Consider the following 15,000-nt stretch of genomic DNA (forward strand, 5'->3'; position numbering starts at 1 on the left):
CAAAACGTTTTCGGCATCAAAGACGTTCACATCAGGTCTCTGTGTGACTCTGGATCAGTGCAGTCACCATGGCAACAACATCCAACTCCATGTTCTGCTTCCAAAACCCCAAACACAGTACAAATACTACTAGTATCTCACTGAAAACACAGTACAAATACTGCTAGTATCTCACTGAAAACACAGTACAAATACTGCCAATATCTCACTGAAAACACAGTACAAATACTGCTAGTATCTCACTGAAAACACAGTACAAATACTGCTAGTATCTCACTGAAAACACAGTACAAATACTGCTAGTATCTCACTGAAAACACAGTACAAATACTGCCAATATCTCACTGAAAACACAGTACAAATACTGCCAGTATCTCACTGAAAACACAGTACAAATACTGCTAGTATCTCACTGAAAACACAGTACAAATACTACTAGTATCTCACTGAAAACACAGTACAAATACTGCCAATATCTCACTGAAAACACAGTACAAATACTGCTAGTATCTCACTGAAAACACAGTACAAATACTGCCAATATCTCACTGAAAACACAGTACAAATACTGCCAGTATCTCACTGAAAACACAGTACAAATACTGCTAGTATCTCACTGAAAACACAGTACAAATACTGCTAGTATCTCACTGAAAACACAGTACAAATACTGCTAGTATCTCACTGAAAACACAGTACAAATACTGCCAATATCTCACTGAAAACACAGTACAAATACTGCCAGTATCTCACTGAAAACACAGTACAAATACTACTAGTATCTCACTGAAAACACAGTACAAATACTACTAGTATCTCACTGAAAACACAGTACAAATACTGCTAATATCTCACTGAAAACACAGTACAAATACTACTAGTATCTCACTGAAAACACAGTACAAATACTACTAGTATCTCACTGAAAACACAGTACAAATACTACTAGTATCTCACTGAAAACACAGTACAAATACTACTAGTATCTCACTGAAAACACAGTACAAATACTACTAGTATCTCACTGAAAACACAGTACAAATACTGCTAGTATCTCACTGAAAACACAGTACAAATACTGCTAGTATCTCACTGAAAACACAGTACAAATACTACTAGTATCTCACTGAAAACACAGTACAAATACTACTAGTATCTCACTGAAAACACAGTACAAATACTGCCAATATCTCACTGAAAACACAGTACAAATACTACTAGTATCTCACTGAAAACACAGTACAAATACTGCTAGTATCTCACTGAAAACACAGTACAAATACTACTAGTATCTCACTGAAAACACAGTACAAATACTGCCAATATCTCACTGAAAACACAGTACAAATACTGCCAGTATCTCACTGAAAACACAGTACAAATACTGCTAGTATCTCACTGAAAACACAGTACAAATACTGCTAGTATCTCACTGAAAACACAGTACAAATACTACTAGTATCTCACTGAAAACACAGTACAAATACTACTAGTATCTCACTGAAAACACAGTACAAATACTACTAGTATCTCAATGAAAACACAGTACAAATACTACTAGTATCTCAATGAAAACACAGTACAAATACTACTAGTATCTCACTGAAAACACAGTACAAATACTACTAGTATCTCACTGAAAACACAGTACAAATACTACTAGTATCTCACTGAAAACACAGTACAAATACTACTAGTATCTCACTGAAAACACAGTACAAATACTGCTAATATCTCACTGAAAACACAGTACAAATACTACTAGTATCTCACTGAAAACACAGTACAAATACTGCTAATATCTCACTGAAAACACAGTACAAATACTGCTAATATCTCACTGAAAACACAGTACAAATACTACTAGTATCTCACTGAAAACACAGTACAAATACTGCTAATATCTCACTGAAAACACAGTACAAATACTACTAGTATCTCACTGAAAACACAGTACAAATACTACTAGTATCTCACTGAAAACACAGTACAAATACTACTAGTATCTCACTGAAAACACAGTACAAATACTACTAGTATCTCACTGAAAACACAGTACAAATACTGCTAATATCTCACTGAAAACACAGTACAAATACTGCCAATATCTCACTGAAAACACAGTAGAAATACTACTAGTATCTCACTGAAAACACAGTACAAATACTACTAGTATCTCACTGAAAACACAGTACAAATACTACTAGTATCTCACTGAAAACACAGTACAAATACTGCCAGGTGAGATCGATCTCTCCTCTCATTGGCCGGGTGAGAACGTTCTCTCTCCTCTCATTGGCCGGGTGAGAACGTCCTCTCCTCTCATTGGCCGGGTGTATCTGGGGCGGGACTATGAATGTAAAGACAGGAAGAAGGTGATGAAGAAGCTCCGCTGGTTAATACGACGTTCTACCTGCTCGTCCAGGTGTGACCTCGATTCATTCTGCAGCGAGTTGTTAACAACTAAATTCACTCATCAACATCCCAGCATGCAAAGCGTTCCTGGCTACAACTGGCAGAGTTCTCCTGGTAGTCGGTGGGATCGTAGTTCTGGTCTGAGTGTGAGTTCAGATCTGCACAAACGGATCCCAGCGAGGAGGAAAAGCCGCCAGAGTTGGATTCAGTCGGACTACAGAGCGCCCAGACTGGGTCACGTTTTAACACGGTGACTTTTAGTGAATATTTCGTGCTTTTTATGCAGTCGTGTTACAAAACGGGCCGTTTAAATGTTTTGAACAGAAGTTTTCTGCTTTCAGTCGTTGGTCAGACAGTTGTCAGAGCAACATGATAATAACATGATAATAACATGATAGTGATGTCAGTGGTGCAGACAGGATGTTCAGCAGCTTCCTGCCTGCAGGCGGCTGTTAGTGTTGTGACGCTTCGCAGCATCGACTCATCAACGAGACACGAAGCAGCCGAGCAGAAACCATATATCCAACATATCAGAATATTCAGACTGAACAGCAGCAGGTTTTATTCTCCTGCTACAATATAAAATATCCTGTTATTATAATATTATCTGTGATCAACGTCTGCTGTCTTTATTAATGTTTTACTCTACTGTGTTCAGACTGTTGTGTTTTTTTCACTTATTTGTGAAACACTTTTGGCTGCATGCTTGCTGGGAAGCTGCTATACAGATAAAGTTATTAACTTTGGTATTTTTCATCCTGGAGCCTGTTTTCCAACAGTGAAATCCTTCATCAGTGTTTCTGACAGGCTCAGATTGTTCTGAACCACACAGAGAAACTTGATGTGGTCTGTTTGTTGTTGACTGTTAATGGGGGTTAATGTTAGCTCTGCTCTGAGTGAGAACCTTCATCTCTGGTCCCCGTCCTCGGCTGCAGGACGGGACTTCTGTCCACACGAGGCTCTCCATCGTTTGTCTGTTTTTATCGACAATTTTAATCTTTTATGGCTCTTAAGCACGATGGCATCCATCTTAATGCTGCTCTCTCTCTCTAGCTCGCCCGGCGGTGAGACTCTTATTTATAATCACTGCAAAACAAAACATCAAACAAACTCATGGTGTGAATTTTAATAATTACATCTGTTAATCCACCATCAAGAAGATCTCACCAGTGACCCTGAATACGGCACTTTTAAATTTCTTACATTTCTTATTAATGACCTGATTGTTGATAATAATATTGATTGTATGTTTTTAACTGAGACCAGCTGCTCTCACTGAAGCCTTCATCTTCCTCCAGGAGGAGATGAAGGTACAGCAGCGTCCTCTCAGCCTCACTTGGTTTTTAAGACATTACATTTGATGGTTACACATCTTTTGAACATCACTTTTATTTTTAGCAGTTTATATATTAGTATTATACTCTATATGACAGTTTACAGACCCAAACGATGCACTTCTTTTATTTCAGACAGAATTACTGTCAACGATCCAAACCAACAACAACAACGTTTTTATTTTAGGTGATTTTAACTGTTGACGATCAATCAGACTCGTTTGCTTCAGAATATTTAAATTTGTTTAACTGTATGAATTTTATTCAACATGTTACTCAGCCTGCTCATAACAGTAATAACCCGTAACTGGTCTGCTAACATCTCTGCAGCTGTGGATGCAGGTTTGTCTGATCACTGCTGGGTCGTTTTTACTGGCAGCAGGATGTTCCACAACAAACTGTCAGGAAACGCTGTCGTACTGCTGTCTGACACGTCTGCACACGTTTTAACCTCCTCGTGTTTTTATTGTAAATAGTTTTATCAGTAAACTGAGATCAACCCTCGACACACATATATGTTACATACATGTAAATATATGTTACATACATGTAAATATATGTTACATACATGTAAATATATGTTACATACATGTTACATGTTTCTGCTCATGTTGAGTCATGTGACCTGATGTGAAAAAACAGCTGCTGGTAACGAGGTCAGAGGATCACATCTGTCAGCCAATCACACTCACACACACACAGACACACACACACACACACACACACACACACACACACACACACACACAGACACACACACACACACACACACACACACACACACAGACACACACACACAGACACACACACACACACACACACACACACACACACACACACACACACACACACACACAGACACACACACACACACACACACACACACACACACACACAGACACACACAGACACACACACACACACACACACACACACACACACAGACACACACACACACACACACACACACACACAGACACACACACACACACACACAGACACACACAGACACACACACACACACACACACACAGACACACACAGACACACACACACACACACACACACACACACAGACACACACACACACACACACACACACACACACACACACACACACAGTTGTCTTGTATAGAATATTTTCCAGTATTTTTTATAACTGTGAAAGTAAAGAAACAGTCTTTAGAGAGAACATGTTATATGAACGTATCAAATTGTTTCCAGTCTGTTTTTTATTCTTAAATGATTTAACAATGTCAATAATTTCCTTTCTGTCTGTTCCTTATAAACATGGAATTATTTATCATCTCTACTTCTAGTCTTTGCAGTCTGCTCATCCAAACCAGGACCAACACCCACAAAACAATCATTCATTTCATCTTCAACTAAGTCCGTTCATCAATAGTTGTATTATTCTTTGTCAGAAAATAGTTTGGGTTTCCTGTTTGTCTTGTTTCATTTTTAATGTCATTCAATACTTTCCATGTGTTTTTAACATGATTTCTGTTGTCCTCCAGTAAGTTGCTGTAATAATCCCTTTTGCTGCTTCTCATAATATTTGTCAGTTTAGTTTTTATATTTCTTATAAGTATCTTCTGCCTCTTTTGTTCTTTTCTTTAAAAATTCTTTATATACTAATTTTTTTTTCTTGCCTGCGTTCTCTTAGTTAGCCACAGTTTCCCTACTTTCTTTACTAGAGGACAATTATTTTCATAGAGAGCAGCTGTTATGGACAAAAATGTCTCATACGCTTCATTTACATCTTTTACACAGACTTTATTCCAATCAGTTGTTTCATTAGGTCTTCTTTAAACGAGTTAATTGCATCTCATGTTTTGTGTCTCATTATGTTGTAAGTTTTAACGTCCTTGTTGGACCTGATATTGGGAACAGTCAGTATTATCTTCACTCTCCATTACTGAGCTGTCCTGAGATCAGGTAAGCACCCATTTACAGCAGCTGTCATCACTGGTTCTGGTCCAGTTCTCTCCCTGATGACCAGCACTTTTGCGTCCTCTGGTGACACATTCAGTTTTATGAAAACCTCGCAGTTTGCTGTCCGTGTTGATTGGATCTTGTTCTGTTTTCTCAGGAAGCATGCTTCTTCTTCTGGCAATGTCAGCATTTTTTCTTGTTCATTCACGTACATGTCGGATCCCTTCAGCTGTCTCTCTTGTCTGAGCAGTCTGTTCATTATGGCAGGTGTCTCGCGTTTGTCTTTTCTAGGGAGAGGATGACAGTAACGCTGCTGTCCATGGATATGCCTTAGTCATTAAAGAAAACAATCACCTGTCACTCCAGGGAGTCCAGTTCAGGTCATTCATGCAGGAGTACCGCTGCAGGTCTGACACTCAGCACTCCGATTCTCTTATCCTACTCAACATTTTGTTCCTTGATCTCTCCCATCAACTCCATAATCGGTTGTTGTTGTTTAGAGAATCTCTTCCAACATTCAGTTGAGTGATTTCTTTATGTCATCGAATTCCTCGTCCGTAATTGAACAAATCATTGTTGTGTGATGGTGATGTGGGTGGTTGCTAAGAGGTTGTTAGGGAGTTGGTCTTTGAATCTGATTGGCTGATTGATGACCGACAGGACCAGCCTGCTGCCCAAGGACTTCATTACCCAGAAACCCCCCCCCCCATCCCTCCTGCAGTGTGAGGATGGAGGGATGAAAACACAAGACAGAAACAGGAAGTGATGAATGAATCTCTTCTTCTCTTTTCATTATTCGTTCAGAACGTGTGTGTGTGTTCTATATTTAGAATGATGTACATTGGAGAAACGCCAGCTCCCTCCTCCATCCATCACCTCTCTGCAGCTGCTTCTGTTTCCTCCAACAGATGTACAGTATTACAGTTTAGAGGTACTTGTACTTTACTGGAGTATTTCCATGTGATGCTACTTTCTACATTTCAGAGGGAAATATTGTACTTTCTACTCCACTACATTTATTTGACAGCTTTAGTTACTTTTCAGATGAAGATTTGACACAATGGATAATATAACAAGCTTTTAAAATACAACACATTGTTAAAGATGAAACCAGTGGTTTCCAACCTTTTTGTCTTTTGACGTCTTACAAAAAGCAGTGTGTAGTCTGGGTCACATTTCACATGTCTATGAGTTGTTAACAGCTCCACCAAATAGTGATTTTTCCCTCTAAACTTCTCACATGCTTTCATTTCAATAAATGTTCAAATGATCCAATATTTCAGCAAAAATCAAAGATTAGAGAAAAAGTCCAAAAACTGAAAACAGATTTGTGTATCAGAACTTTGTTTTTTCTTCTTTCCTCTCCCATTAATCATCTCACCACCCCTCAGATTTATCTTCTGACCCTTTGGAGGGGCCCGACCCCTAGGTTGGGAACCACTGGACTAAACTAGCTAACTGTATATAAAGTAGTGTAAACTAGCTCCACCTCCAGCAGCTACAACAGTAACATGCTGCTCTAACACTGATGCTTCACTATTAATAATCTAATGATGTCATATATAATAATATATCAGTCAGAGGGACCAAACCACTACTTTTACTGCAATACTTTAACTACATCAAGCTCATAATACTTATGTACTTTTACTGCAATACTTTAACTACATCAAGCTCATAATACTTATGTACTTTTACTGTAGGAGTATTTTTACATTGTTGTATTGGTACTTTAACTGCAGTAAAGGATCTGAGTTCTTCTACTGCTGATATACAAACATAAACACATGATGTTGTCAAACAGGCTGAAGCGTTTCTCACTATAATAAAGACGTTTCACAGCTCAGCTCTTTATTTGATTTCTTCTTTAACTGTTACAGTTCTTCACCTTTTATTGTTTTTGTGAGACATTAAGATCTGAATTGAAGTTAAAGTTTCTGTCTGTTCTCTTTATGAGCCTCAGAGTCTCTTCACAGCTTCACGTTGGCCAGTTGCACATTTTATTTTCACCAGAACTCAGAAGTTTTATGATGAATTATTAATATGTAGAGTTTAAGCTTGATTAGATAATATAATTATACAAATGATGACAACGATCAGCTTTAACAGCCTCATAAACAATAAATGAGTTGATTTTACTGATGTGAGGTTTCTTTATTGAGGTGATCAGTAAACAGTTTGGATCAATAATTAACTCTTTACATACAAGTACCAAAGAGATAAAACTCAGAGGTCAAAAGATCTCAAAACATTAATTAAACAGACAGGTTTGTTTGATTACTGGAGGAACCTCCATGTTCTAGACAAAGACTTTACTCATTATTCAGCCGCCCATCAAGTAAACTCTAGATTAGACTTTTTCCTAATGAACATTATAGATAGACACTGGGTGAAAGAGTGCTCAATGGGAACTGCAGATGTCTCGGACCACAATGTAATTTATTTGACTATACATCTGAATAATAGGCTGACGAGTACGTTATGGTGTCAGGTAGGGTGAGTGGAGCAGGTGGACCCAAACGCAAGAGACATCAGGCAGGCAGGATATGGTGCAGAACATTTAATGAAATGATTCAAAAAGTCATAGGAGACACTGAGACACAGGAACGTCGACCACGACCACAGACAACTCCACAAAGACTGAACACAAAACTGGACTATAAATACACACCAAACTAGTCAGGGAATGGGGAACAGGTGATTAGACACAAGTGCAGGCTGGGAGTGATTGGCTGAGGAAAACAGGGAGCAGGGCAGGTGAGAGGAGGAGCCCATGAACACAGGAGGAGAAAACACACAAGGGAAACACAGAGAAAACCAAATTCAGGCAACATAAGTCCAACTGAGTCTGAGTCCATCAAAAAGTCCAACTGAAAACAGAAAAAGTCTGAGGGCATCAGATGGATAATAAAAACCAAGGAAGTCAAAAGAACAATAACACAAAGAGTCCAAAAAACACACAAAAGTCCATTCAGGGCGTGACATATGGAGACTAAATATTGGTATTTTAAACAATCAGACAGTTGTAAAGGAAATTAAGAAAGAAATCCATGATTGTATAAAAGACAACAAGAAGGGTCAAGTAGACTCAACTATTATACGGGACACGGTTAGAGAAAACTGATGATCTGAACGAGTTTCATTAACATTAAGAACAAGAGGTTAAATCCTGAACAGCTGACACAGCAACACTGTGACACCATTTTCACATTCTTCTGCAATCACAGAAACTCACATCTGTTGAATAAAATGTGAAAAAGAAAAGTTTCCTCTGATGTCAGAAAATAAATAAACAGAAGTTTAAAAAACCTTCAAACAACTAAAAGTAATAATCAGACAATAATAAACTTCAACTCATTATGACTGAACAACATCCCACAAACTCTCTAAAAACTCTCTACAAACTCTCTATAAACTCTCTACAAACTCTCTATAAACTCTAAAAACTCTCTACAAACTCTCTATAAACTCTCTACAAACTCTCTATAAACTCTAAAAACTCTCTACAAACTCTACAAACTCTTTATAAACTCTCTATAAACTCTCTATAAACTCTAAAAACTCTCTATAAACTCTCTACAAACTCTACAAACTCTTTATAAACTCTCTAAAAACTCTCTATAAACTCTCTACAAACTCTGCAAACTCTTTATAAACTCTCTACAAACTCTCTATAAACTCTATAAACTCTCTATAAACTCTCTACAAACTCTGCAAACTCTTTATAAACTCTCTACAAACTCTCTACAAACTCTTTATAAACTCTCTAAAAACTCTCTATAAACTCTACAAACTCTCTATAAACTCTATAAACTCTCTATAAACTCTATAAACTCTCTATAAACTCTCTATAAACTCTATAAACTCTCTATAAACTCTCTACAAACTCTACAAACTCTCTATAAACTCTTTATAAACTCTCTATAAACTCTCTATAAACTCTCTATAAACTTTTTATAAACTCTCTACAAACTCTCTATAAACTCTCTATAAACTCTACAAACTCTTTATAAACTCTCTATAAACTCTCTATAAACTCTCTATAAACTCTACAAACTCTTTATAAACTCTCTATAAACTCTCTATAAACTCTCTATAAACTTTTTATAAACTCTCTATAAACTCTCTATAAACTCTCTATAAACTCTCTATAAACTCTCTATAAACTTTTTATAAACTCTCTACAAACTCTCTAAAAACTCTCTATAAACTCTACAAACTCTTTATAAACTCTACAAACTCTACAAACTCTTTATAAACTCTCTATAAACTCTCTATAAACTCTACAAACTCTTTATAAACTCTCTATAAACTCTCTACAAACTCTTTATAAACTCTCTACAAACTCTTTATAAACTCTACAAACTCTACAAACTCTACAAACTCTTTATAAACTCTCTACAAACTCTACAAACTCTTTATAAACTCTATAAAATCTCTACAAACTCTACAAACTCTTTATAAACTCTCTATAAACTCTCTACAAACTCTACAAACTCTTTATAAACTCTATAAAATCTCTACAAACTCTACAAACTCTTTATAAACTCTCTACAAACTCTACAAACTCTCTATAAACTCTCTATAAACTCTCTATAAACTCTACAAACTCTTTATAAACTCTCTATAAACTCTCTACAAACTCTTTATAAACTCTCTACAAACTCTTTATAAACTCTACAAACTCTACAAACTCTTTATAAACTCTCTACAAACTCTACAAACTCTTTATAAACTCTCTATAAAATCTCTACAAACTCTACAAACTCTTTATAAACTCTCTATAAACTCTCTATAAACTCTCTATAAACTCTACAAACTCTTTATAAACTCTCTATAAACTCTCTACAAACTCTTTATAAACTCTACAAACTCTACAAACTCTACAAACTCTCTATAAAATCTCTACAAACTCTACAAACTCTTTATAAACTCTCTATAAACTCTCTATAAACTCTACAAACTCTTTATAAACTCTCTATAAACTCTCTACAAACTCTTTATAAACTCTCTACAAACTCTTTATAAACTCTACAAACTCTACAAACTCTTTATAAACTCTCTACAAACTCTACAAACTCTATAAACTCTCTATAAAATCTCTACAAACTCTACAAACTCTTTATAAACTCTCTACAAACTCTTTATAAACTCTCTACAAACTCTACAAACTCTTTATAAACTCTCTATAAACTCTACAAACTCTTTATAAACTCTCTATAAACTCTCTATAAACTCTCTATAAACTCTACAAACTCTTTATAAACTCTCTATAAACTCTCTACAAACTCTTTATAAACTCTCTATAAACTCTCTACAAACTCTACAAACTCTTTATAAACTCTCTATAAAATCTCTACAAACTCTACAAACTCTTTATAAACTCTCTATAAACTCTCTACAAACTCTACAAACTCTTTATAAACTCTCTACAAACTCTACAAACTCTCTATAAACTCTCTATAAACTCTCTATAAACTCTACAAACTCTTTATAAACTCTCTATAAACTCTCTACAAACTCTTTATAAACTCTCTACAAACTCTTTATAAACTCTACAAACTCTACAAACTCTTTATAAACTCTCTACAAACTCTACAAACTCTTTATAAACTCTCTATAAAATCTCTACAAACTCTACAAACTCTTTATAAACTCTCTATAAACTCTCTATAAACTCTACAAACTCTTTATAAACTCTCTACAAACTCTTTATAAACTCTACAAACTCTACAAACTCTACAAACTCTCTATAAAATCTCTACAAACTCTACAAACTCTTTATAAACTCTCTATAAACTCTCTATAAACTCTCTATAAACTCTACAAACTCTTTATAAACTCTCTATAAACTCTCTACAAACTCTTTATAAACTCTCTACAAACTCTTTATAAACTCTACAAACTCTACAAACTCTACAAACTCTTTATAAACTCTCTACAAACTCTACAAACTCTTTATAAACTCTCTATAAAATCTCTACAAACTCTACAAACTCTTTATAAACTCTCTACAAACTCTTTATAAACTCTCTACAAACTCTACAAACTCTTTATAAACTCTCTATAAACTCTACAAACTCTTTATAAACTCTCTATAAACTCTCTATAAACTCTCTATAAACTCTACAAACTCTTTATAAACTCTCTATAAACTCTCTACAAACTCTTTATAAACTCTCTACAAACTCTTTATAAACTCTCTACAAACTCTACAAACTCTTTATAAACTCTATAAACTCTCTACAAACTCTACAAACTCTTTATAAACTCTCTACAAACTCTACAAACTCTTTATAAACTCTTTATAAACTCTCTACAAACTCTTTATAAACTCTCTACAAACTCTACAAACTCTTTATAAACTCTCTATAAACTCTCTACAAACTCTACAAACTCTTTATAAACTCTCTACAAACTCTACAAACTCTTTATAAACTCTTTATAAACTCTCTACAAACTCTTTATAAACTCTCTATAAACTCTCTACAAACTCTACAAACTCTTTATAAACTCTACAAACTCTCTATAAACTTTAAAAACTCTCTACAAACTCTACAAACTCTTTATAAACTCTTTATAAACTCTCTACAAACTCTTTATAAACTCTCCACAAACTCTACAAACTCTACAAACTCTTTATAAACTCTTTATAAACTCTCTACAAACTCTATAAACTCTTTATAAACTCTCTACAAACTCTTTATAAACTCTCTACAAACTCTTTATAAACTCTCTACAAACTCTCTACAAACTCTACAAACTCTTTATAAACTCTCTACAAACTCTCCATAAACTCTACAAACTCTCTATAAACACTAAAAACTCTCTATAAACTCTCTACAAACTCTCCATAAACTCTACAAACTCTCTATAAACTTTAAAAACTCTCTACAAACTCTCTATAAACTCTCTATAAACTCTCTATAAACTCTCTACAAACTCTCCATAAACTCTACAAACTCTCTATAAACTTTAAAAACTCTCTACAAACTCTCTATAAACTCTCTACAAACTCTCTATAAACTCTCTACAAACTCTCCATAAACTCTACAAACTCTCTATAAACTCTCTACAAACTCTCTATAAACTCTACAAACTCTCTATAAACTTTAAAAACTCTCTACAAACTCTCTATAAACTCTACAAACTCTCCACAAACTCTCCATAAACTCTACAAACTCTCTATAAACTCTCTACAAACTCTCCATAAACTCTACAAACTCTCTACAAACTCTCCATAAACTCTACAAACTCTCTATAAACTCTCTATAAACTCTCTACAAACTCTCTATAAACTCTCTATAAACTCTCTACAAACTCTCTATAAACTCTACAAACTCTCTATAAACTTTAAAAACTCTCTACAAACTCTCTATAAACTCTCCATAAACTCTCTACAAACTCTTTATAAACTCTCTATAAACTCTTTACATTCAGCATATGAGGAAACAGAAACTAAACAAGTCCAAACATCTAATCAATCAATGCTCATCAATCACAACGGGCCATCCTCAGTATCAATACGTTAAAGATGCAGTTAGTGCAAACCGAGCTGCTCATATCTCATTAAATTAAAACCAGACTCCATTTAAATATGTGTTGTTTTTAGGAGTGTCATCTGTGATGAGTCTGAGTTATAAAGAGACACATGAAGAGTAAAGCAGGCTGCTGATTGGAGCCTTTTAACAACCAACATCCAAAACCCTTCAAACACGAGTTCGTCTGTTTAACGGGAACAAACAACATCTGTCTCCACTGGTTCAATTTGATTTTAAACTGACTGTTGTTACTTTTTCAAACTTAGTTTTATTTTATATTCCTGAGTGTTCATGTCTTGTCTTCTGTATGTTTGTGTACTAACAGACCTTAGGAGGCCCACGTAAACAATAATCAATCAATCAATAACTGTAAGAGCAGCGTCGGAGTGTGTTCATGTGAAGTGTTAATAATGTATCCAGAAGCCTTTTACACACACAGCCTCATTATGGAATAAAGTCACATGCTTATCATCAGGTTTTTAACTTTGCTGTTTTGGTGTGATGTTATTTTATTTTCTGATGCTGTTTTGGATTTCAGGGTTTTATTGTTCGTCTTTTTGTTTTTTCATCTTGTTAGAAATAAATCTCTTGGATTTTATTTCTCGTCTATAATCAACAAATCAATAAATCACATGTCCACTGTTGGACGTTACAAACAGCAGCTTCTCTAATAGCCAACGTTAATGTCTGAATGGCAAAAAGCTTCTCTAATGTCTGTCTAAAAGTGAAACACAATGCAGAACATTTCCACAACTTTTGTCAATCAATCAATCAAACTTTATTTGTACAGCGTGAAGTTCAAAGAGCTTCACAGATGACTGATGAGCCGATAATGAGACCGAACAAATGTCATCAAATCAAATAAAAACTAGATGAAATAAATAAAAAACAAAGTCCAATAAAATTGATGAGAAGGAAAAACTGAGGTTTGAAGTTTACAAATAAAGCAAACAGGAAGTTGCGGGTCTGAGAAGTGAAGCCAATGAAGAAGTGCCTTAAACCTGCATTCTCTCTAACGGCCAGCAGGGGGCGACTCCACTGGCTGCAAAAAGAAGTCTGATTGTATGGAAGTCTATGAGAAAATGACCCTACTACTCACTTGATTTATTACGTCAGTAAACACTTTCCTAATGAGTTTATGGTCTCAATCACTAGTTTCAAGTCTTCTTCAATACAGCATGATGTTCAGGGCGTGGCTATGTTGTGATTGACAAGTCGCGACCATGGCGACAATGTTGGTTAGGTAACGTAACCGTGGCGTAACCCCATATTCACAGAGTATAGCTGTAGCCGTTGCTATTTCAGGGCATTTTCAGTTCATGAAAGTTAACTAACATTTTTGTTGCCTAAAAAAGTCTTGTTCAGCGTTTGGTTGAACCAAAAGATCCTCTAAGGAGTCCAATGATCAGTTTTTCTGGTGAGTACATTTTGTTTTAATAGTTTTAGGCCTGTTTTTTGCTAGCGGAAATTAGCATTAGCATTAGCGTTTCCACTCTTAACCATTGACTGCAAAGGCACCGTGCTAACCAAGCTAGCAGCTAGTGCTATGGTCAGCTCCAGCCTCTCGTCCAAATATGGCCACTTCGGGCTCCGACAATCAAACATGGTGACGGTCGGTTCACAAACCAACGGGTGACGTCACGGTAACTATGTCCATATTTTTTACAGTCTATGGTGTAAAACTGTGAAGTCGTGCACGTGTCGGTGCCGCTTGCTGCTGTTGTTTTTAACCACAGCATCATTATTGTTTATTATATATTTGTTTATTGATGTGT

The 15,000-nt window shown here is 35.5% G+C and overlaps 2 protein-coding genes across 9 annotated transcripts in view; one reads left to right on the top strand and one right to left on the bottom strand.

The window, feature by feature from the left end:
• crhr1 (corticotropin releasing hormone receptor 1) overlaps positions 1-15,000 on the bottom strand; it is a 46,254-nt gene that overhangs the window by 28,805 nt on the left and 2,449 nt on the right. The gene's annotated exons all lie outside the window — the stretch shown is intronic.
• Positions 14,527-15,000, top strand: part of itga2b (integrin, alpha 2b) — a 33,178-nt gene continuing 32,704 nt past the window's right edge. For 7 of the 8 annotated variants that reach the window (XM_042393931.1, XM_042393933.1, XM_042393935.1 and 4 more), the window contains exon 1: positions 14,527-14,642. The gene's annotated coding sequence lies outside the window, so the exon portion shown is untranslated. Of the gene's footprint in view, positions 14,643-14,669; positions 14,869-15,000 lie in introns of those variants that run through there. The other variant, XM_042393940.1, reaches the window with a different exon arrangement.

This window comes from Thunnus maccoyii, chromosome 18 (assembly GCF_910596095.1).
Source record: "Thunnus maccoyii chromosome 18, fThuMac1.1, whole genome shotgun sequence".
Lineage (NCBI taxonomy): Eukaryota > Metazoa > Chordata > Actinopteri > Scombriformes > Scombridae > Thunnus > Thunnus maccoyii.